Source organism: Abramis brama, assembly GCF_963993115.1.
Source record: "Abramis brama genome assembly, chromosome: 2".
NCBI classification, from domain to species: domain Eukaryota; kingdom Metazoa; phylum Chordata; class Actinopteri; order Cypriniformes; family Leuciscidae; genus Abramis; species Abramis brama.
The window spans coordinates 57,924,813-57,948,083 of NC_139964.1; the positions used below are offsets into that span (position 1 = coordinate 57,924,813).

At 37.6% G+C, this 23,271-nt stretch overlaps 1 long non-coding RNA gene across 1 annotated transcript; it reads right to left on the bottom strand.

Moving 5' to 3' along the window:
• Window positions 1-298: 298 nt before the first annotated feature.
• LOC311077424 lies at window positions 299-22,315 on the bottom strand. Its single transcript, XR_014604884.1, has 3 exons — window positions 22,044-22,315; window positions 15,853-16,004; window positions 299-3,336 (listed from the first exon to the last, which is right to left on the bottom strand). It is a non-coding gene; the product is annotated as an uncharacterized lncRNA (long non-coding RNA).
• Window positions 22,316-23,271: the final 956 nt, after the last annotated feature.

The following is a 23,271-nucleotide window of genomic DNA, read 5'->3' on the forward strand; positions in this document are numbered from 1 at the left end:
CCCCCTTTCTATATGTAGTGCACTTTGAGTGCTGAGTAAATGTAACAAATAATTATTCATTATTAGTATGTCCGATCCATTGATGCGATCATGAATCTTACCGTTCAGGTTCTCTGGTTCAGTTTAATGAGACTGGTTGTAGCAATTCAGTTTACTGGAGTCATAGATTATCCATAAAAACAAGTCAGTCTGTTCATCACACAAACCTTTTGAATGACTTCAGATGACTTGAAATATACTAGCGCAAGGGTTGTCTGGACTTTTATGTAACTTTTTTTTTTTTTTTTTATGCTTTTTTGAACCATGAAAACAAGCACAACAAAATAAGCGACCAGTACATGATTAAAATGTTTCCTTTTTTAAATCTACAAAAAAGGAAGGATTATTTTTTTTCCATTAAAAAAGTTAATATTTTAAACTTTGTTTTTCTCTTTCTCTTTTTTTTTTCTACTCACCCTTTGTTTTCTGCCGTGCGAAGGCAAATGACGGTAACTTCGTTTTTGGTCGAAAATGAGTTATAGATATTTTTGCCACATTCAAGACCTCCTTTATCATGTGGATCTTGTATCTTGAGTCAATTCCGTTGTTTTTTCAAAAAAATAATGGGTTGTCTTAACAGTAACTTCGAAAAGCCCATGAGAAACCAAGGCAGAACACCGTAACACCAGTTACCGCTAATTGGCTTTGTTTTGGAACGCTCAAATTGAGTTACGGTACTCTGCCTTTGTTTAGCTGTGCGTCAATATGAAGTTACTGTGCCAGTGTTCTATCAAATAATGCTACCTATCAGATTGTACGGTGTTCTGCCTTTGTTTTACTGTCAATTAACACTGAAATTACGGTGTAGCCTGTGTACTTTCTTTGTACAGCTGCCATCAGTCCCTGTAACTTTTGATGTCCTCAGAGCTTTGTAATGCACAAACACGGTCAGAACATATGGTCTGAACCCGCTCCATCGACAAACGTGCAATATCGATCGCAAAGGATATATGCAGAGTTGACAGAAAAATGTTACACATGCCGTAGCAGATGAATACAACAAAGAACCAAAGCCTCACCCAGTTCAGGTACCGGACCTGGTTGAAACACACATGCATCTAGCTGGCAGTGGGCCAAAACTTCGCTAACTCCTTCAGCACCGCCCTGAATACGGTTGAACCGACGCGGGACTAATATATCACGGAGTGTTAATAATATAGCAACAAGGGTATATTGGTGCATACAACATAATGAAGCAACAAATCGCCTACCGGTGCATACAACATCAGACCAGCTGTTAAAAACGGGTTATAACTACAATCACAGCGTCTGGAATAAATCCGCGGGACGAGCGAAGTGCACAAGCACAATAATAGAGCAGACAGCGGAAACCACCACATACTGAAAAGACGCAGAACACAAAAGGTCGTACTATAAATGAATTAGTCGTCTAGGTATATGAAGGTATTTTCTGTGCAAATTAACTGAACGTCTGTGACATTGAAATTTGTAGTTGTAGAGAATAGCCACACATGTGTATCAGTAAATTTGAAGTCACAGAGAGTTGCAAATTTGTAGACTTTTTTTCTCTTCCACAAACACAACACAACAGTTACACCTTCTCAAATTCTTCATTGCAGGTGGACAAACCCTATTCTTCTAATCACAAATTAAGAAACTCACATTTTTGCTACAGTCGCTGCAGTGAATATGGTGCAAAATGCATTTACACACCTGCATCAAAAAATGTGAAGTCACAGAGAAATTTTGCTCGTCCGCAAATCAGTATGTGAATTCATCCAATGAGAGTTGTACACTTATGTAGAATATTTTAAGTACATAACTGCTGGAATCTGCTGCTGCGACAAATCTCAAACACTGTTTTTCGCTTTCAAGTGGCAAGTTTCGCGCTCTCTCTCTTTTGCACCATTGATCTATGTGAAATGTGGAGCAAAAGTGAGTTGTGCATCTGTAGAGGCAGTGGGCGGGGCCTACATAAATTTTCATGAGTTTCCCGGGCATGTGCGTGAACTGCTCATTTTAGTTCACGCTCCTCGTTTCTCAGCAGGTTTAATGGGTTATTTCAAAAAAGGTAAATATAGTTTCGGCGCGAACTTAAAATACAATTGTGTATCATTTCAGAAAGTTCATAATGTTTTTATTAGTTTGCGCGTTTTGTGCATTCGTTAATGACTAAATGATTGCTGGCATTCACTTCATGTGGCAATACAATTTTTATTGCTTTGTGTAGCAATCAAAAATGTAAGCAATCATTTCACATTTTTTGATGCATGTGTGTAAATGCGTTTTGCACCATATTCACTGCAGCAAACTGTAGCAAAAATGTGAGCGTACAAGTTTCTTAATTTGTGATTTGTAGAATAGGGTTTGTCCACCTGCAATGAAGAATTTGAGAAGGTGTAACTTGTGTTGTGTTTGTGGAAGAGAAAAAAAGTCTACAAGTTTTCAACTCTTTTCTCTCTGTGACTTCATTTACTGATACACGTGTGGCTATTCTCTACAATTACAAATTTCAATGTCACAGGCATTCAGTTGATATGCACCAAATATACCTTCATATACCTATACGATTAATACATTTATAGCACGACCTTTTGTGTTCTGCATCTTTTCAGTATGCAGTGGTTTCAGCTGTCTTACGGATCCGAGGATCTGTTTTATCGTGATCTAATGCCTAATAGCAAGTCTAATGCCACTCGGTACCAACTGAAGATACTCTTTACCGCTATGGATGTATTTTGTCATGTCTAATGTATTAATAATGCCATCAGATTGCAACCAAAGCACAGGATAGCAATAAGTAGATGGCTATACGTAATTGTGAATCATACAAAATAAATGCCATGATCACTAGATTTTATACAGGTGTTAATATAATGATTTTGTTAATGGTGATCAGCAACCAAAAATTGATAATATGTGGAAGTTACTGCCTTTTGCCTTGGCATGACTTCTCACTTTTTGCTGACAATACAAAGGCAGAGTACAGTAACTTTAAAATAGTGGTCAAAAGTCAAGTTTGAGCTCAAGATTTTTTTATATAGATAATTTTAAATCTTTAAAATTAAAAATCTTTATAGTAATTTTACTCAGTTCCACACTCTAGTGAGTTAAAGTCTTTTGCCTTTGTAGGACAATTTTGTCCTTGCTACCCCTCCCTCATTTGTCTCAGTATAGCAGTTAGCGTCTCCTCTTTTTCATCAGGTTCTCCTGGGGGGAGTTCTAGTGATGTCGAGTGTTGTGTGTCTGGATCTGCAGCGTGTGTGTAATGAGAGGGATATCCTCCTGGAGACTCCTGTCTGGCAAGAACTGGAAACGGATCATCACCTTGTGGACCTGATATCAACAGAGTGAGAGAGCGAAAGACATAGTGAGTGAAGGAAAGAAAGATGGGGAGAATGGAATTAGGGAAAGTAGCCACTGTGAACACAATTATTAGTTTTATTTTTTTCAGCTCAGGTTACAAAACTTCATAATAATTCAGTGACAGTTTTCATAATGGGGCTTTACAGGTCATTTTAGTGAATGTTTATTGCTTATTAGGTTTATGTAGTACTTTTTTTTTTTTTTTTTTTATTGTCTTGCTGGCAATTTTAAGTTCATGCTGCATCAGAACAGGAAGTTATAATTGCCACCACAAGCCATAACCATTGTAACCTAATGTCCAAGCTGGCAAATATAGCAGTTTCACGAGGAGAGCTGGCCTAATGCTTGGTCTTATATTTCCTAGCCCAAATGCAGTATGGTCTGGAATCCACACGATCAGCAAATATACATTAAACTGGCTAATTAGCATACAATCTTGATAACTAATTGCTACTGTTGTCACGATACCGTAATTTCCAACTTTGATACGATACCTTGAAAAAAATCAATATTTGACACCATTTCCAATTCCATGGGGAAAACTGCCATATATACCGCCATACAGATAATTTATCTATTTTTTTTAATTTTTTTTATAATTTTGGTAGTTTTTTTGCACACAACTGGGAGGCTTTATTTAAATTGTTAAACTAAATTTACAAAAAAACAAAAAAAAAAACAGAAAAGTAAACAGTCAGTAATAATATAAGAGCAAATAAACAAATTGCAAACGATAGCCCAAATAAATACAATTGAATAAAGAGACATGAAATAAACATGGCTTTAAGTTTTTCAGGTGGGTCTAACAGTAGTATTCAGGTAAGAAATACTACAGAAATAAAAGTAATCAAATGTAAAATGACACTGGTCTTCATTGCAAAAATTAAATTGAGGCGGGTGTGTGTCACCGTCGGAGAGAAAAGATAGCGAGAATGCACAGCTGGTATCGGTGTATAGATACTGCAGAAAAGGTGTATTGGAACCATTCCAGATAGTTCAGTATCGATACATATTGAAATATCTTTATTTTTGACAACATTACTAATTGCCTCAGAAATTGTTCAGTAACATTTTTTTGTCATTTTTTAATAATGTCGTAACTCGATCTTTCGCCGGTGAAACGACTTTCGGTTGACATGTTCTGGACTTCTCCAATCATTTAAGTCCATTTAAACCCCACCCCTTTCTAACCATCAGCTGCAAGCTCACATTCAGATCTCCCTCCAGCCAACCAATAGCTTAGTTTGCATGGCCACATTTAGATTAAATCAGAAAGAAATCATTCCTAGTGATGAATCTGAACATATTGTTTACATGAATGCTAAATAAAGTGATCGGGTTGATGTATATTGTGCGCATATGTCACAAGCTTAAAGCTCGTTTTTATGTTCAAGCTTCATGTTGGATTTGATCTTTTGATGTGCACACTGCACGCATATATATAGACTTTCCCGTTGCCGTTTCTAATTAGGAGAGGACAAGCATGTTTATCAAGCAGTAAAAACGCCCCTTTGCGTGCCCAAAATAGGCATCTATAGATGAAAGTCCGAAGCAAGGACTAGTGGGACAACTTTGTCCTGCACCACTTCACAGACAATGTGTGGAAGGAGATTTTTAGATTGACAGTGATTTGACGCTTTATTCAACAACTCATTCTGTGTGTCATAAGTCATTACGTCATACATCATTGAAAACCGAAACTGGAAAGTTTTGAGCATTTGCAATCCAATAAAGTGTTTACATGTCCTATTGAACGGATTAGAAAAGGTTTAAACCACCCCTTACAATCCGAATGAAATTTAAATTGGATTTGGATTTGGCCAATTCGTTCAAATTGATGTTGTTACATGTGACTTTCTTACTACGACTGTGCTATTAGTCTGATTACAGATGGAGTATTAGGGTCCATGTAAACACAGCTAATGATGCTTAGAACAAAGTCTAAGTCTTCATCTTAAAATGTTGTGTAATTGCTCTTCTCTGTGAATTGCAAGAATGCTGTCCCGATGAAGCCTTGATTTTCACTCTAACTGCATTATAAATTAAATATATATAATTTATCAGTTAGAGCGGGAATGATGGCTACATTCGTATAAGTGTTGGCATGTGTCTCGGCAGCTACAGATAAACTCGCAGAGTGAACTTGTCAATCCATCTTGGATGACGCAGAGGAAACTGAGGAATAAGAATAAGAGGTCAGTTTTACTCACATGTGACTTGCATAAAAACATTTTGGTACACTTTGAAATGTTACCTTGTAAAATGCGAGTCCCTGTTAGGAACAAAGCAAACGATCTACAGGTCTTAAAATGCCCTAAGGACAGATTTAACTTATAATCTTATAACTTCGCAACTGTTGTCATCCGCCATATAGTCTGACATGCTGATCACACATGCAAAAGGAAGTTGTGTGTGTCTGCATAATTTTACACGTTATTTAACAAAACAAAAACAAAAACGCCAAACTATATTTCCTGAGGCACTTATAATAGTGATTCAGTGAACCCTGAGATCATAAAATTGTGCAGGATGTAACAATGTTTGTTAATGACCAATCCCAAAATAAACATAATAATAGGAATAAGAGCAGCTATGTATGCTCCAAGGTAAATGTATGCACTTTTAATTTAATTAGGTTATTTTTTATTGGGTTATTTTTTTCTAGCTTCTGAGTTGATGGTGATAAGCATTTGAATCTCACTAATTTACCTTATTTAAAAAAAAAAATATGTACAGAAAAATGGCTTAAAGAGCTTATTTTAACAGACCTAGCAACAGTAATGGAGAACGGAGAGGAAAGTTTGAAGTTGCTCTGCAAGTTAAACAACACACAAGGTCAAGTAAGGATTTAGACGTGCTCAGACGTGTCGTGTTGAGCTGTGTATTCCTGTCTTTTTCTTACATGAGTTGTGGTCATTAGTTGAATCCTGGAGCTCATTGTCATTGTCCAGATATACACAAGGAATGACAGTACACTGAGAGAGCGACAGATAATAACCATCCGTCTGACGTCTCTGAGTGTACTTCTCATAGACAACATAACAGGACTAAAGTGTGTGCGTGTACCAGTGTAGGCGTGTGTGTTCATGCCATTGTCATATGCTGTATGATTAGTCCATCAGGGTCTGTGTCTAGGTGACAACTGGCAATCATTTGGACTCACTTCATCAATCTCCATCATTCTGTCTCTCTTTTTCAATCTCTCTCTCTCTCTGCCTGCAGCTCTCCTCACAGCATTCCACCAGTGAGTGAAGACTCCTCATTCAGCTATTATTATATTAATGCTTTACTGGCATGAATGCTCGAGTGACATTGTTGCTAGTGCCACAAAACCATAATTATGTTTAGAAGAGTCTAAATAATGAATCACAGAAATGTTTAAATGTTTTAACAACAAGAGGGAAGTTATATGAGGGAAGATAAATGTTTAATTATTATTTAATCTATAATAATAATTCCCTCCCTCTTGCAGCGACATCCCTTCTCTTCTCTGATGACGTGTTTACTGGTGTGAGGGCGGGACAACCTGTCACTCATTTGAGATCACAGCAATAGCAAACCACAATGATCCAACAATCCAGTCAATTCCCGATTGACAAAATCAAGTCCTGCTCTAAATTTTTTCTTGTTCGAGAAGCTGATTCACTCAGATATACAGTGAGGAAAATAAGTATTTGAACACCCTGCTATTTTGCAAGTTCTCCCACTTAGAAATCATGGAGGGGTCTGAAATTGTCATTTTTTAACTATTTATTTGTATGATACAGCTGCAAATAAGTATTTGAACACCTGAGAAAATCAATGTTAATATTTGGTACAGTAGCCTTTGTTTGCAATTACAGAGGTCAAACGTTTCCTGTAGTTTTTCACCAGGTTTGCACACACTGCAGGAGGGATTTTGGCCCACTCCTCCACACAGATCTTCTCTAGATCAGTCAGGTTTCTGGGCTGTCGCTGAGAAACACGGAGTTTGAGCTCCCTCCAAAGATTCTCTATTGGGTTTAGGTTTGGAGACTGGCTAGGCCACGCCAGAACCTTGATATGCTTCTTACAGAGCCACTCCTTGGTTATCCTGGCTGTGTGCTTCGGGTCATTGTCATGTTGGAAGACCCATCCTCGACCCATCTTCAATGCTCTAACTGAGGGAAGGAGGTTGTTCCACAAAATCTTGCAATACATGGCCCCGGTCATCCTCTCCTTAATACAGTGCAGTCGCCCTGTCCCATGTGCAGAAAAACACCCCCAAAGCATGATGCTACCACCCCCATGCTTCACAGTAGGGATGGTGTTCTTGGGATGGTACTCATCATTCTTCTTCCTCCAAACACGTTTAGTGGAATTATGACCAAAAAGTTCTATTTTGGTCTCATCTGACCACATGACTTTCTCCCATGACTCCTCTGGATCATCCAAATGGTCATTGGCAAACTTAAGACGGGCCTTGACATGTGCTGGTTTAAGCAGGGGAACCTTCCGTGCCATGCATGATTTCAAACCATGACGTCTTAGTGTATTACCAACAGTAACCTTGGAAACGGTGGTCCCAGCTCTTTTCAGGTCATTGACCAGCTCCTCCTGTGTAGTTCTGGGCTGATTTATCACCTTTCTTAGGATCATTGAGACCCCACGAGGTGAGATCTTGCATGGAGCCCCAGTCCGAGGGAGATTGACAGTCATGTTTAGCTTCTTCCATTTTCTAATGATTGCTCCAACAGTGGACCTTTTTTCACCAAGCTGCTTGGCAATTTCCCCGTAGCCCTTTCCAGCCTTGTGGAGGTGTACAATTTTGTCTCTAGTGTCTTTGGACAGCTCTTTGGTCTTGGCCATGTTAGTAGTTGGATTCTTACTGATTGTATGGGGTGGACAGGTGTCTTTATGCAGCTAACGACCTCAAACAGGTGCATCTAATTTAGGATAATAAATGGAGTGGAGGTGGACATTTTAAAGGCAGACTAACAGGTCTTTAATTCTAGCTGATAGGCAGGTGTTCAAATACTTATTTGCAGCTGTATCATACAAATAAATAGTTAAAAAATCATATATTGTGATTTCTGGATTTTTTTTTTTAGATTATGTCTCTCACAGTGGACATGCGCCTACGATGACAATTTCAGACCCCTCCATGATTTCCAAGTGGGAGAACTTGCAAAATAGCAGGGTGTTCAAATACTTATTTTCCTCACTGTACGTCACAATAGGGAAGAAAAGACTATCGTATTGGATATACTTTACACATTTTTAATATTAGTTATACAGGGCTCGAATTTTGGCGCGGTATTGCATTGCGTTTATAAGGTGGGAAGTTCCTGCAAACATTTATTCAGTTAGCTTGTTGGTTGAAAGAGCAAAAAAAAAGCATATTGGATCCGTGCTCTTAAAGTGATAATAACCCACCCCCCCCCCCACCCCCCCCAAAAAAAAAAAAAAAAAAAAAAATATATATATATATATATATATATATATATATATATATATATATATATATATATAAATAACATAACACAATATTAACTTCTTATACATTGAACTGTTGTATAAAATAAGGATCACATTTGCGCTTGTGGTATTCGGAACAATTACAGCACTGATGTGATATTGCACTAGTTGCTCATGTGATATTGATTAACTCTATCATATATAAATATAAGACAAACTCATATAGGGGCATTTTGCCCCAATGGCTTGAATTTTAGGGGCATATAACTGCATTCTATATAGGCTATGTCACGCAGTGAGTTGTTGTTGGGGCGGAGAGGGTGTGTTAAATCTAACTGGGAATTTTAAATTGACAGCCCTAAACGCTGTACACACACACACACACACACACACACACACACACACACACACACACACACACACACACACACACACACACACACACACACACACACACATATATATATAGTACAGGCCAAAAGTTTGGACACATTACTATTTTTAATGTTTTTGAAAGAGGTTTCTTCTGCTCATCAAGCCTGCATTTATTTGATCAAAAATACAGAAAAAAAAGTAATATTGTGATATATTATTACAATTTAAAATAATTGGTTTTAAATTTATTATACTTTTAATTATCATTTATTTCTGTGATGCAAAGCTGAATTTTCAGGATCATTACTCCAGTCTATCACATGATCCTTTAGAAATCATTCTAATATGATGATTCATTATCAAAGTTGGAAACAGTTCTGCTGCTTAATATTTTTTCATAACCTGTGATACTTTTTTTTAGGATACTTTGATGAATAAAAAGAAAAAAAAAAAAAAAAAGCAAATGTTTTAAAAATAGAAATCTTTTGTAACAACAATATACACTACTGGTCAGTAATTTTTTTTCTTTCTTTTTTTGAAATGAATCAATACTTTTATTCAGCAAGGATGTGTTAAATTGATAAAAAGTGATAGTAAAGAAGATTTATATTATTAGAAAATATTTTTTTTATTTTGAATAAATGCAGTTCTTTTTAACCTTTTATTCATCAAATATATTAGGCAGCAGAACTGTTTCCAACACTCATAATAAATCAGAATATTAGAATGATGTGACACTGAAGACTGGAGTAATGATCCTGAAAATTCAGCTTTGCATCACAGAAATAAATGATAATTTAAAGTATAATAAATTGAAAACCAATTGTAATAATTGTAATAATATATCACAATATTCATTTTTTTTTTCTGAATTTTTGATCAAATAAATGCAGGCTTGATGAGCAGAAGAAACCTCTTTCAACCTCTTTCATTCACTATAGAGGCGGTGGAGTTATGAGGTTTTACACACAGTTTGAGAATCCATAGAAGTTATGAGGAGTTATCCATAGGAAGAGTCACATACTCTTTTTAATATTTTACATTGGTCAACTATTTGCAAAACCCACAGACAGATATAAAGGGTGACCAATAGTAATGATTTATGAAAGAAAAGACAAAATATGGAGATACGAGGTTTCCACTCGACAGGACAGCAATAATATTTATAAATATAGCTGCAAGCAGCAATTATCGGGGCCAGACGCAAAGGAGACAATAAGATATGCCAACATGGCTGGGAGTGTCAGACCAACTGCAACAATGATAAATTAAAGACATTTAAAGAAGATTATAGGCAAATTGGCTGAAAAATCATATATACAGTAACTAAAAATATGATTTAATGGATTATCATGACGCATAACAAGTTTTGTAACGGTATACCAATGCATTTGTAAAGTGTTGCATTTAATATCATGCTATTATATTGTAATTAATGGCAATGTCCTTGTTTTGTTCTATTATAGCGCCACCAAGTAGAGCAGTTCCACCACTTTTTTTTATGTGTTCTCAGAGTGAGCCCATACATGTGTGTGTGAAATTTGGCAATAGCATACAGTCAACGACCTGTGTTTCCAAACTTCCTACGGTGGTTTCGTCTCGATCGGTCTAATGGTTTTGAAAATATTGGCAAATGTTTTAAGCGCTAATTTACAACATTGCGCCTAACCATAAGGCAAAACCTAGAATGTTTGGTATCGTTAGACTCGGCAAGGATTCAGGAATGCAAGGAGATGACTCCCATGAATATAAGTCAACCAAATCAAGTTATAAGCATGTAAATAGTTTTTTTCACCACTAGGTGGCGCTGGTCCGAAACTTCTCAGACTCTTTCAGAGCATCGTGCCGATGACCCATACCATCTGATGACCCAAATTCAATGACCCATTGCATTTTATTACAAATTTCAAAATGGCCGATATGGAAAAATTGGATATCATGACTCGGCATGACGCCCTGAATCTACCGAGACCACTTTTATGATATTTGGACAAACCGTTCAGAAGTTATAACCAAAAATAGCAATTTTTAAAAAAAATCTCCGGACAAGTAGGTGGTGCTGCGCCAAAATGCAGCATGTAGCCTCAAGTCATGCTTGTGATGACATGTACCAAGTTTGGTCTGAACACGATAAAGCGTTGCGGAGATACAGCCTTGCATCTGTTTTTGCAAGCGCTACATAAAATTTGTTTGTGCGGTATTCGAGAACGGTTTGATGAATCGACATACATTCCATAACTTTTTGTTGGCAAGGTCTGAAGATGATCTGATTGAATTTTCGTGAAAATTGGAGCAACAGCCTAGGAGGAGTTCGAAAAAGTACGTTTTTCGGAGAATTCAAAATGGCGGAAAAATATTCATGACGGAAATTGACGTAATAGGGGGAAATCAAATCGGCTTGAGCTAAGGAATCAGAGGGAAAAAAAATTGGTTCTAGCCCTTATAGTCCAAAAGTTTTTAGCATAAACATGAGTGCAACTTTGGGTAGTTGGTGGCGCTAGAGGGATTGAGTTAGAGACTCCAAATTTGCTATGGTGACAGTTCAGACTGTCCCCTATCAGTGTGCCAAAATTTCATAACTTTCCCGCAAGCAGTTCTGTGGGCTTCCATAGACTTCCATGGCGGAAGAAGAAGCCGGAAGAATAATAAGAACGCCAACGATTTCAAGCGGTGCCTACGCACTTTCAGTGCTTGGCCCTTGATTATTAATTTCACTGCTCTTTGTTGCAACCTCTTGTTGTATGTTTTTTTTCTCCATTTCTGTGATTATTTAGACTATTTTCAGCATGAATGTAACAGGATGTTAAACCAGGTGCCCCTTTACAACACACAACTATGAATTGTTCACAACAAGCCCAGCATAAGTGGTGTCAGGAAATCGCTGTGGGAATGGGACACTATGACAGAGGGGAAGTGGAATCGAAACAAATTGCAGGTCAGACTTCTGCTTCGTCCAACATGTCAAGAGCATGAGTGCTAACGACTGCGTCATGGCTCAGACATTATTATTAGCTTCTAAACCATCTCCTCTTTCCTTTCCCTGTTACATTTGACTTTTCATCCCTTTCTCTGCTCATCTCACCCGCTTGCCCCCATCATATCTCTCTCTCTCTCTCTCTCTCTCTCTCTCCTATGTCTCATTATCAGTATATGCTAACTGTCTGAGTCGTTCACAGAGACTGATTCCAGTTAATAACCATATTGGTGACATTCTGTTTTATCCTTCTTCCGCTGTCGTTTAATACAGAGCCATCGACTGGGCCCAGACTGAATTTAATCTGTCTCCTGTGCTCAGGCCTGAATTTATCGCAGCCATTCAGGTTGGCTGTAACCTGTCCCACGTGTGCCTCCTCAGCCACTGTAATAAAAGCAGACAGGTCTTAATAACAGTCCTCTCTCTGCCGTTCACACTCAGCAATACTTCATCTAAAGATACTATAAACAGAAAGAGAGAAGGGTTCTACCTCACAGATTAAGGAAAAGTAGTGACTTGTTTCAAAAGAGCACTCAAATTTAACTTCCTGTTTCAATTTAATTTCCTTTATTAGCAGGGTAATTTATAGTATTTGTAAGGACAAAGCATCTGTAGCTTATCTGTACAAAAAGAAAATAATAGGGAACGGCATACGATCATACTACTTATACCACTAAGTATTACGTAACAATAAGTATATTTTGTGCAGTGTATATAACTTTTCTGTATTATATCTATATTAATTAAAAATAAAACCATAAAACAATTTTTACTTAAAACAAAATAAATGTTTAGGTTTTTATTATACTTTATTTTATTTCAGCTTGTCACCAAGGGAGAATTTCTCATTTTTGTTTAGTTTAACTTGAAGTACTAAAATAACTAAAACTAATAAATAAAAATAAATAAAAACTATATAGACACATTTAAAAAAACTAATCAAAATGACAAACACAAGAAAATTACTAAAACTTGAACTAAAATTAAAGTGAAAACAAAAAAATATAATACTAACAATGCTAAATATAGACTAAAACTGATACTCAATAAATTATACTAAAATAATACTGATGGATGGAATACCAGATTGACCTACTAAATTTGTGAAAATGTTCAGTATACCGTATGCACATATTGCAATGCACTAATCTTGACCTTGACTCATTCATTCATTTTATCTTTTATTTTTATTTTTTAGTTAGTTAAAATAAATATTTATTTTTCCCAGACCTGCCACTCATTTTTTGGGGGTGTGCAGCCCACCAGTCAAGGACCACTGGTGCATATTGTACTGTAAGCAGTAGTCTCTGTGTTGGAATGCAATGCCGTAGAGCACTTGCTATTTATAAAGCGTTTAAACAGGAATATGTTATCTAGGTTGAATATCTGACAGTGATTTCATGAGAGGTATGAGATGTTCTGTTCTGTTCAAAAATATCTCCCTGATGTTTTGAAGCTGTTTGTCTTTTAGTTTATAGGAGTTCTGATCTGAATGCATCGGACACCATTTGTTCTCTCTGTAGTCGATGTCTTATATGGATGTTGGTGGTCTGCACACCTGAGACCTAAAACCCTCATTAGCAAATCCACATGTGAATTCTGACTTCATGTTCTCTGTATGTTTGGTCCGTGGAGACGACGCCTGTTCTTGTAGTCCCTCAGCACCTGTGGAGACGTGCTAGTTTGTGTGCCGTTACAATGACTCAATCCATCCCCACACGGATAAATTAGATGGGGTGTCAGTTTAATTAGGACATCTGCTGTCTCCCTACTGAACTCAACGCCTAAGAGTTTAGCTTAATTTTGTGTCATGAGATTCAATTCATGTCTCTCTGTAATGTGGGCTGTTGTGCCCTACTAATTGTCCACCAGACAGATCCATTTAGGGTTGAAATAGCTTATTTAAGACGCTTCCCTCTCTATAATAGGATCAAAATGGAATTAAAGACAATAGGGTGCTATTTAGATAGACTACCCACTGAAAGCCGAAGAAATAGCTCCCTGAGAGAGAGAGACAAAGATCGAGGACAATTTTGTTGATTAGAGTGTGAAAGAAGAGCTGTGGTTATCTCTTGGGTTGTGTATGTGAGGGAAAGTGTGTGTACTTAATGTGTGGAGAGCATTTCTAGCCATGTTTGAAGCTTTGTTGCTAATTAACCCAAAGTCATATTGGACGTCCTCTGATCAATATGCACCGCTAACAGAGATAATGTGTCTCTGATTGACCAAAATAAATTTTAATGGATACATCGGCCTATTCACTGATTTCGGCATTAAAATGTCTAGCAGAGTTGTAGGAACGATCTGAAAGGTCTGTTTGTACTGTGAGTGCATTATACATGTTGTAAGTTTGACTCATTAATATTAATTATGTGATGTTAATCCTGCTGCAAAGAGTAGGGATGATCCCAGCAGATATTATGTTTTGGATGCTTGTGTTCCTTTATAACTTTTTAAATAGCTTTACTAGATTATCCTGGGTCAACCAGCTTCATCAGAAAGACCATGCTGGTTGACCAACTTGCTAAGTCTGGCTCGTCCACTGGTCCAACTAGAACTCCACCAACCAATGTAGACCTGCCTGATAATTTGTTTCGGTTTAAGCTGATCTTTTCAACCGGACAGTCATCTACTGTTTGGATAAGTGGGTGCTAGTCTTAGGGCCTGTCTCAAATTATACCCACATTGTGACCTTGGCTATTTGAGAGTGCATGTATGCTACGGGGGAAAAAAAGTTCACCTGACTGTCCCATGTCTGACAATTTCCAAGCTTGTACGGTAATTGAGTCTATTTAATGAAACTGGTTGGCATATGCTTCTTTTTTGGTCTCAAAGTTGCTGTTTTATGCAATTGTTCATACTGTGACTTTTTTTTTTTTTTTCTAAATAAGTATTATAATTAATCTGAAAGTAAATTTTTAATTGAATAATTCTCAAAAAAGTTTAGAAATTTCAGTTTCTATGCCCTTGATCCATAGAAAGCCTTATCTAAAAAGTATAGTTTGGTTTCCGCTTGTTAGTTCGAAAAACAAATTCTGTCTATAGTCAGCTGCTAAAAACAACTTCAGTCTATAACCCTCCTGTTTCATAGAAGAACATTTTCATGCAGTATTTTAGCTGATGCTCATCAGATGTCATCAAGCTCATGAATACAACATGCCACAGGATTGCATATGTCTCGTCTAATTGTGCATTTCTTATGCAGTGGTTGAGTTTATTAACCACAATAGTCATAATTGTGGCTTCAGGCAGCAGCGTGATGATGGACAGTGCTGGGCAGATGGACCTGGGGAGTCTGGACGGGGGAAAGCACTGCTCACAGTATGTTAATAATCATTATGTGTTTACGTTGCTGGCTCACAACCGATGTGGCTACTTAGGATGTCAAAAAGAGAAAAAATATTAAATTGAACAAACAGTCAAATAATGACATTGCCATTTAGATTTAGACTGGAAGCTCATTTGCAAGTAAAATAAGGGCAGAAACTAATGAATGTAGCTTTCAGAATGCATTTAGTACAAATGGTTTTGTTTTTTGAGAAATGCCAGGGGCTTGTCATTTCTTTTTGTACTGAAATGATTTTCCAAGTGTGGATCGTTATCAGAGATTGCTTCTTCCAAAAACAGCCTGAAAACAAAAAGCCAACTGTAAAAGCTTGTAAACGGAGGCATGCTTTTTTGGACATCGCTGTAGTGCTCACCTTTCTGTCTCTTCGACTGTGACAAGTAAAGGCTCTGTCCCAAATGCCATCCTCAGCCTTTGTTGTGGCCCCAGTCTACAGTTGGAGTAATGTTGCATAAACTGTTAGGTACTAGTCCACTTTGAAGTCCACACGATGCACTGAGCATCCATCTGAAGAATAAAATGATTAATGGGACACCCGGCAGTGTATACTTCACAGACAGTAAGGAAGTCCACTTTAAGTGAGTCATGTATAACCTTTTTTTTTCTATCACTTTGACGCTTCAGAAAGTTTATATATAGAACGTAAAACTAATCCATATGAATTGAGCTGTTTAGTCCAAATTGACATCTTCTCTTTATATGATGAACAGATTTAATTTGGGACTAAATCGCTCAATTCATATGGATAAGTTTTATGATATGTTTATGAACTTTTTGAAGCGACCAAATGGAAGTTGCATGGACTGTCAATGGAGGGTCAGAAATCTCTCAGAATTCATTTAAAATATCTTCATTTGTGTTTCAAAGATGAACGAAAGTCTTACTTTGTGTTTAGAACAACATGACAGTGAGTAATTGACAATTTTTTCATTTTTAAATGAACTAACCCTTTAATAGGAAACCGATTTCATGTGGTTTTGATTTGTATTTGGTTCATTTATTTGTCCATTACAGTGCGTTCTTCATTTTATTTTGGATTTATCCCATCAGCTGGTTGAGAACTTTGTGATATCAACACATTGACTGGTGTGACCTGTATGTTCCCTTCACCTTCTTCATTTTATTTTGGATTTATCTCATCAGCTGGTTGAGAGCTTTGTGATATCAACACATTGACTGGTGTGACCTGTATGTTCCCTTCACCTTCTTCAGTGTTAGACAATGAACATCCGCATGAGACACAATGATCTAGTGAACTATAGAGTGAGGTGTCCAAAGTCCCATTACCTGTTACCTGTCATTTTGGTGGTGGTGTGATGTATGTGTTTGTGATTGTGGGTAGGCCTGTCACGATTATGAAATTTGGCTGACGATTAATTGTCTAAAAAATAATTGCGGTTATGCCGATTAATTGTCTGTGTTAGGGCTTTGGCGATTATGCCGATTAATTGTCTGTTTTAGGGCTTTGTGCTTCATTCATTAAATAATTGTGATGAATTTAATCCTTTGTAAGTTATCATTTTGCAGTGTAAGATTACAGTTAACACCTTTAAATATTAAATAAATATATTCAATAGCTATGACAATTTGTTTATTAAACTTAGTGAGTGTATAAATCAGCAGCAAAAAGTAATTTTTTAAAACATCTGCACAGTAATTTAATAAAATCTAAACATGTTAATAAAAACAAATGTGCACAAACCATGATAATATGATACGCTTCAAAACAGAGCGGAACAAAGCGCGTATGCGCATCGCGGGTGCAGAATGATGTGCTTAATGCAACATGGAGTCACAGTGCGCAGCGCTGCACAAGTGCGCATTTAAAAGTTCACGGCACAAAGCGAAGAAATGTCGAGGGCACAAATCCTAGTGTATATCAGTCCAACAGTTTATTGATCATTTGTTTCTTCACAGTTTTAAACTCCAGTTATTGTGCGTCTGATGCCAATTCATAGTCCTTGTGCTGTGTAGGCACACGGTAGCGAGCGAGTCATTTAGAAACAGCAAAAAACTCCAGCAAAATAAAGTCATTTTATGCAAATCCACAGCCCTTTATCTACAGATCAAGCATTATAACGTCAATGTCACATTGTAGAAAGTTTTACCGTGTATCCTGTCGTAACCGGACGACGCGCGCTGTTTGAATGCTGGAATGATTGACAGCTGCAGAGTTTGAATGCTGAACGGAATGATTGACAGCTGCAGACGAGTTTGTGAACTTTAATTTAACAATGTAAATATACTACTGTCCCTCACATTAAGCTATGGAATGGCTTCAGATGACTTTGAATATATTGCTGGAAAACGTAATTAGTGCTTGTCTATTTATTTTGGTCCATGACTCCCCCTTGTGCCGTAGGCCTATAAAAGAGCGCAATAATCGCGGTTGTCTGAAACAATCGCGGTTAGATCAAATAATCGCGATCCGACGGTTATTTAATTATCGTGACAGGCCTTGTGGGGTTTGTGTGGTCTAGTGGTTAAAGATCTGAATTACTAACCTAAAAGGCTGGAGGTTCAAACCCTGTTGTATCAGTTAATTAATACCAGGTTGCTCCAGGTTGCTCTAGGCACTAGAAGTTATTTTTGATATAAGCACAAGCTAAATGACATTTAGTCATCCTCAACCAGTTCAGACGCTCCCAATTTCCTGATCTCTTATTCTGCTTTGGTTAGGTAAGTTACCTTCTCATCTGGTCTGCTTCCTTGTGGGTTACTCTCTGTGCTGACCTGAAGTTGCCATCGAAGTCTCATTCATTGTGGGCTGCATTATCGCTACAGCATACTAGTGTAATTATAGATGTGTCCAAAGCTTCAGTACCACATGTTCCTGCTTTCAGTAATATAAAAGCACAGGCTTTATATGTCTCTATGGTGTCATCCTGTATGACATTATAATAACTCTACATTGCTTTTTTCATCTGTTGCTAATTTAATTCATTCTTGCAAAATGATTCAACACTTAAAAAGGCACATTTTTCCTTTAATTCTCTGGCTACTTGATTCTTATACAAGGTCTCCTTGCTCTCCTTGGTCTTAGTTCCGCTCCTTGGCAGTAGGTGGCAGTAATGTCCTACATTTGAGCTCAGATGAGCTAGTACGTTAGTATGGACTATACTACATGAACACCGGAGAGCCTTCTGTGAAATACATTCAGTGCATGTAGCACCGTCCGACCTTTCCCTCTCTACCTCTGCTGCTCTCTTCCTCTCTGAAAGGATTAATTGTGAATGCACAGACAGTTTCTTAAAGCTAATGATTAAAAAGAAACTCAGAGCTCTTCCAATTACGACCCTGCCAAGCATTCATGAGATACTACAGCCCTAATTGGTCAGATCATTAAATCGGGAAGGAAAAAAGGAAGAGAAAAGGAGGAGAAATGAGGGAGAAAGTCTACGTAGTGAGTCTTCATGATACCGTGGTAAGAAAAGTGGAGGGAGGGAAGGGAAAGGGGAAAGGTATGCACTGTGAGATTGTTCCACTTGAGACAGCAGATCCTGGGATGCTTTGGGGAGGAAAAACATTTTTGTTGATTGCAATGAAATTCCACTTGGCTTGCTGCAAATGTAGTGTGTTATAATCCAAAATGTAATTACTGTACACCTGCCGGAAATTATATGATATTAATGTTTTCAAATAATCCTTTTCTCAGACTTAGGTCAATTTACAAGAAACATTGCTGATTAAAGCAGAAAATTTAAATTTAGATGATCCAGTTAGATTATTCTAAACACAATGTGAAGGGAAGATGGGTTCACAACTCATTTTACTTTTATGTGATGTAATTCCATGTCAAATGGGAAAAAGTGTAGGGTAAGACCTGACTTTGTCCATTGGAAATTGATTGAATGGAAAAAACAAGTGTTGTACAAGTGTTGTAAAAACAAGGCTCGGGGAAAAGGGGGTGGGAACTGCGAACGTTAAACATAGTTTTAATCATAAAATAAACAAACAACAAAATGAAAGTAAACCTCACAGACGACTGCCACTTAAACTAAAGCAAAACGCAACATAAATAGTCCAGGCCTGGTCTTCTCTCGTCCTTCACTGTCGTCACTCCTCCTTTTTTCCTTCCGGAGCCTCTCCGCGAGACTCGAGGCCAGTGTGCTGCACAGGTGACGCTCATTAGCATTTGTGCCACCGGCCTTGCTCCGTTCCCATGGCTCTTGGCCCCACCCTGCTTGTCACATACCCCCCATCGCCCCTTGCAGGTGGAGGGGTACCCTTGAGACTGCGCTAAGTAACTTTTTTACCTTAACTGAACAGCTTCGGAGTCATTGGAATGGTTATATTACAAGTGGATTTTTTGAAGGGACAAGTAAAAGAGAATTTTCCTTGCCCGACCGGACAAGTAGCCTGATTAAAAGTCAATAACAAAAAAAATAACTAGGGAATCACTAAAATGAGAGAATGATTCTGATTGTATCGTATTTATTGTAAGTTGCGATCGATAGTGGATAAGTATTACTGATGGTAACAAGGTTGCACTGTTGAGGCTCGCGCAGCCTCTCGAGGAGAAGTCCAAACAAATGTAAACTCAGTTTAAACTCAGTTAACAACATACTGTCAGTGCCACAATTCAAAATGTGATTTAATATTTTTAACATATGATACAGTTTAGCAACCTCACACGACCAGTGCACGGCGAGTGTTTTCCTGAATACCATCACGACTGAAAATGTGACATTGCTTTCATACAACAGTTCAAATTAAGTCACTTACATTTTAGACACAATATTGACTGTTTTTGTTCTGTTTCAGCCGCGAAAATAGTTCCAAACAAAGATCACAGCAGAACCGCATCGCATCTCACAGCAACACTTAACCGTGTTTTCATTACTGAATGATTCAGCGTTTTGAACGAATTGGCTGAGTCAAAGATTCAATGTCCCATTCATAAACATGTATCATTCTTGAATGAATCAGTTGTTTGAACGAATCGTTTGAATGAATGACTCAATGACTCGCTCATTAAGACGGTCGCCTGCCGCCTCCTACTGGCGGTTTACTTTCATGTTTAAAAGTATCATTCTTTCCAACGTTTCTTATTTGTATATTCAAAAATATTTAAAACGATCTCATATTCATAACATTATATAATGCAGTTGTAAATTTTCAGTGTAAATTATTTAATTTGATCAGCCCTACCTAGGGTAACAACAGCCCTATATTATCTTATTAGGCTATTCCAATTTAATCTATTGATACAATTTAAAACTAATGATGAAGCATACATTTAATAAGATTTGGGGGGTGGGGGTGGCACCATATCTGCACCTTTAAAGCCCTTTAAAGGTGCAGATATGACAATATGCAGATTTAAATATGTCAGAGCTGATTGAACACAGATGAGGATATTTCTTCAGAATAAATTATATTTACAGCACACACACACACCAAAAAAATTCCAAACAAGCAACTTTTTTACTCGGACAAGTGAATGACAGATTTACTTGTCCAAAGGACAAGCACATGAAAAGGCTTAATGTCGAGCCCTGCAGTGAGTCGGAGTTGATAGCAATGACAAAGTGGCAAGGTTATTATTCACCTTATTAGGGCTAAGGGCTATGGTTAGGATAACTCAAGGGCTAGGGTTAAGATAAGGACAACTGAAACTCAACTTGACACTACAAAAAAAACATAATTGACAATGACAATACTTAATGATCACAATTAAACATTAGTGTACCTAATATGTATGATGGGTGTGACAGTGTCACACTTATACCTTATAGTAAGGTATAAGTATAACCCCCCCCCCACCCCCCCACCCCACCCCACACCCCACACACACAGACACACACCCCCCCAAAAAGGGCTGCTGCTTGATGTCGTGTTGGTAGTAAAAAATATTGTGGAGGTGGTAAAAAAGGTAGTAAAAGGTAGTAAATTCATCTCTATGATTCCTGCATATACCCTGTATCTATTCCGAAGCTGTGGGGGGAGCTCTAGAGAGAAACTTGAGAGCAAAAAGCGAGAATACAGCGACGAAATCCTGAAACTACGGAGCCCTGCTTTAAAGAGTTAGTTCACCCACAATTTTTTATTCTGTCATTAATTACTCACCCTCATGTCGTTCCAAACCCGTAAGACCTTTGTTCATCTTCCGAACACAAATGAAGATATTTTTGATGAAATCTGAGAGCTTTCTGTCCCTCCATTGACAGCAACGTCATTTCAACTTTCACTCTCACTATTGGCCAACGCTGGTCATGTGTGTGATGCTGGCCAATAGTGAGCCGGTGTTCTGACATAGAACCCAGAAGCGCTGCACTGTTTACGCTACGAACTAACCCTTTAACATTATCCAATAGCCTGCACCGTCTAAATGACATCAGCAGAATGGTATGTTGATTTTTTTTAAAGTTTAGACATTCACAACAGTAATATTACACACTGTGCAAAAAACAATGGTGCAAAACAAAAAGTGACATTCACCGTTGCATTAAACAACAACAGAGCGTCACACCTCGTAATAGCCACTCTGCAAATTGTTAGTGATGCTGTCATCTAACAGTCTGTTTGTCACGGATGTACACTCACAGATAGAAGCTTTCAGTTGAAACTCTCGCTGTCTCTGAGAGCAAACGCTCTATCAAATTCATTCGCTCTGTTAGACAGACGCCTAGAGTGAAATGCTGTCATTGCGAGCTGCCCGTTTTGTCCGGTTATTCCTCAGTGGATTGCTTTGTGTCTGCGTGTGTTTGTCCTGATCCGCTGTTTCGGCCTGACCTCATGAATCCATTAGCGCACTTGTTCTGTTCTCCCGTCCGCTTTATTTCTCTAAACACTTGCAGCTCAACGGGAAAACAGCCTCATGTGAGTGGGAGGGAGGGGAAACACTTGTAAAGAAATCCGACCAGATGGGCTAAGACACTCAGAAAGACACGCACTTCATGTTAAGTGCCATGGATCTTTCGGTGTTTTCTAAGATATGAGGTGGCTCTCTGGCTTGTCATTCGAAGCGGTGGCGTTATCAGCGAGTGTGATTTGAGTCGTGTGTTGCATTTGTGGTTTGTGTGTGGCTTCTAGTGTGTGTTGCGAGTTATTAATAGGTGATCTGCGTTACACTTATGGACGGTAGTGCTCTCAATTTCCCTGTGCCCATCAGCACTATTGATGAAGCCATTTGGCTGTTTTAGTTTCACTCCTACACACACGCTGTTTGTGGCATGTGTGTAAAGCTCATCCTGTTGCTCTTCACCACATGAATTCAAGAGGGAAAATGGAGTATTTGCTCTGAAGGGTACTACCCGTCAGTGCCTGTACTACACATAAATACCACACAAAATCTTTTTCTTAGAGAATAAGAAAAATAATAATTAAAATATAATAATAATAATAATAATAATAATAATAATAATAATAATAATAATAATACTTCAAGGGTTAGTTCACCCAAAAATGAAAATTACCACATGATTTACTCACCCTTAAGGTTCATTTTTGGGTGAACTAACCCTTTCAAACACCATTTATGGATTTGTTTTTTTAATTTGATTTATTTTAATTTGAATAGTGTTATTAACTAACCATAACCCTAGAAAGTTCATTAATTATTATTACGAAGTAGCCTACTTTATTTGTGTAGTTACACTGTAACTAGGGAACCTCAAAATATGTAAACTATTTTATTTCTGCTCTCATATAACTAAAAGTAAATTAGTAAAAAGTAAAAAAGAAATGCTCAGATATTTAAATTATGCTTTTTTTTTTACTTTTTCAACTTTTAGTCTTTAATGTTGCTGTTTGAACATGAACAGTGTCTGTA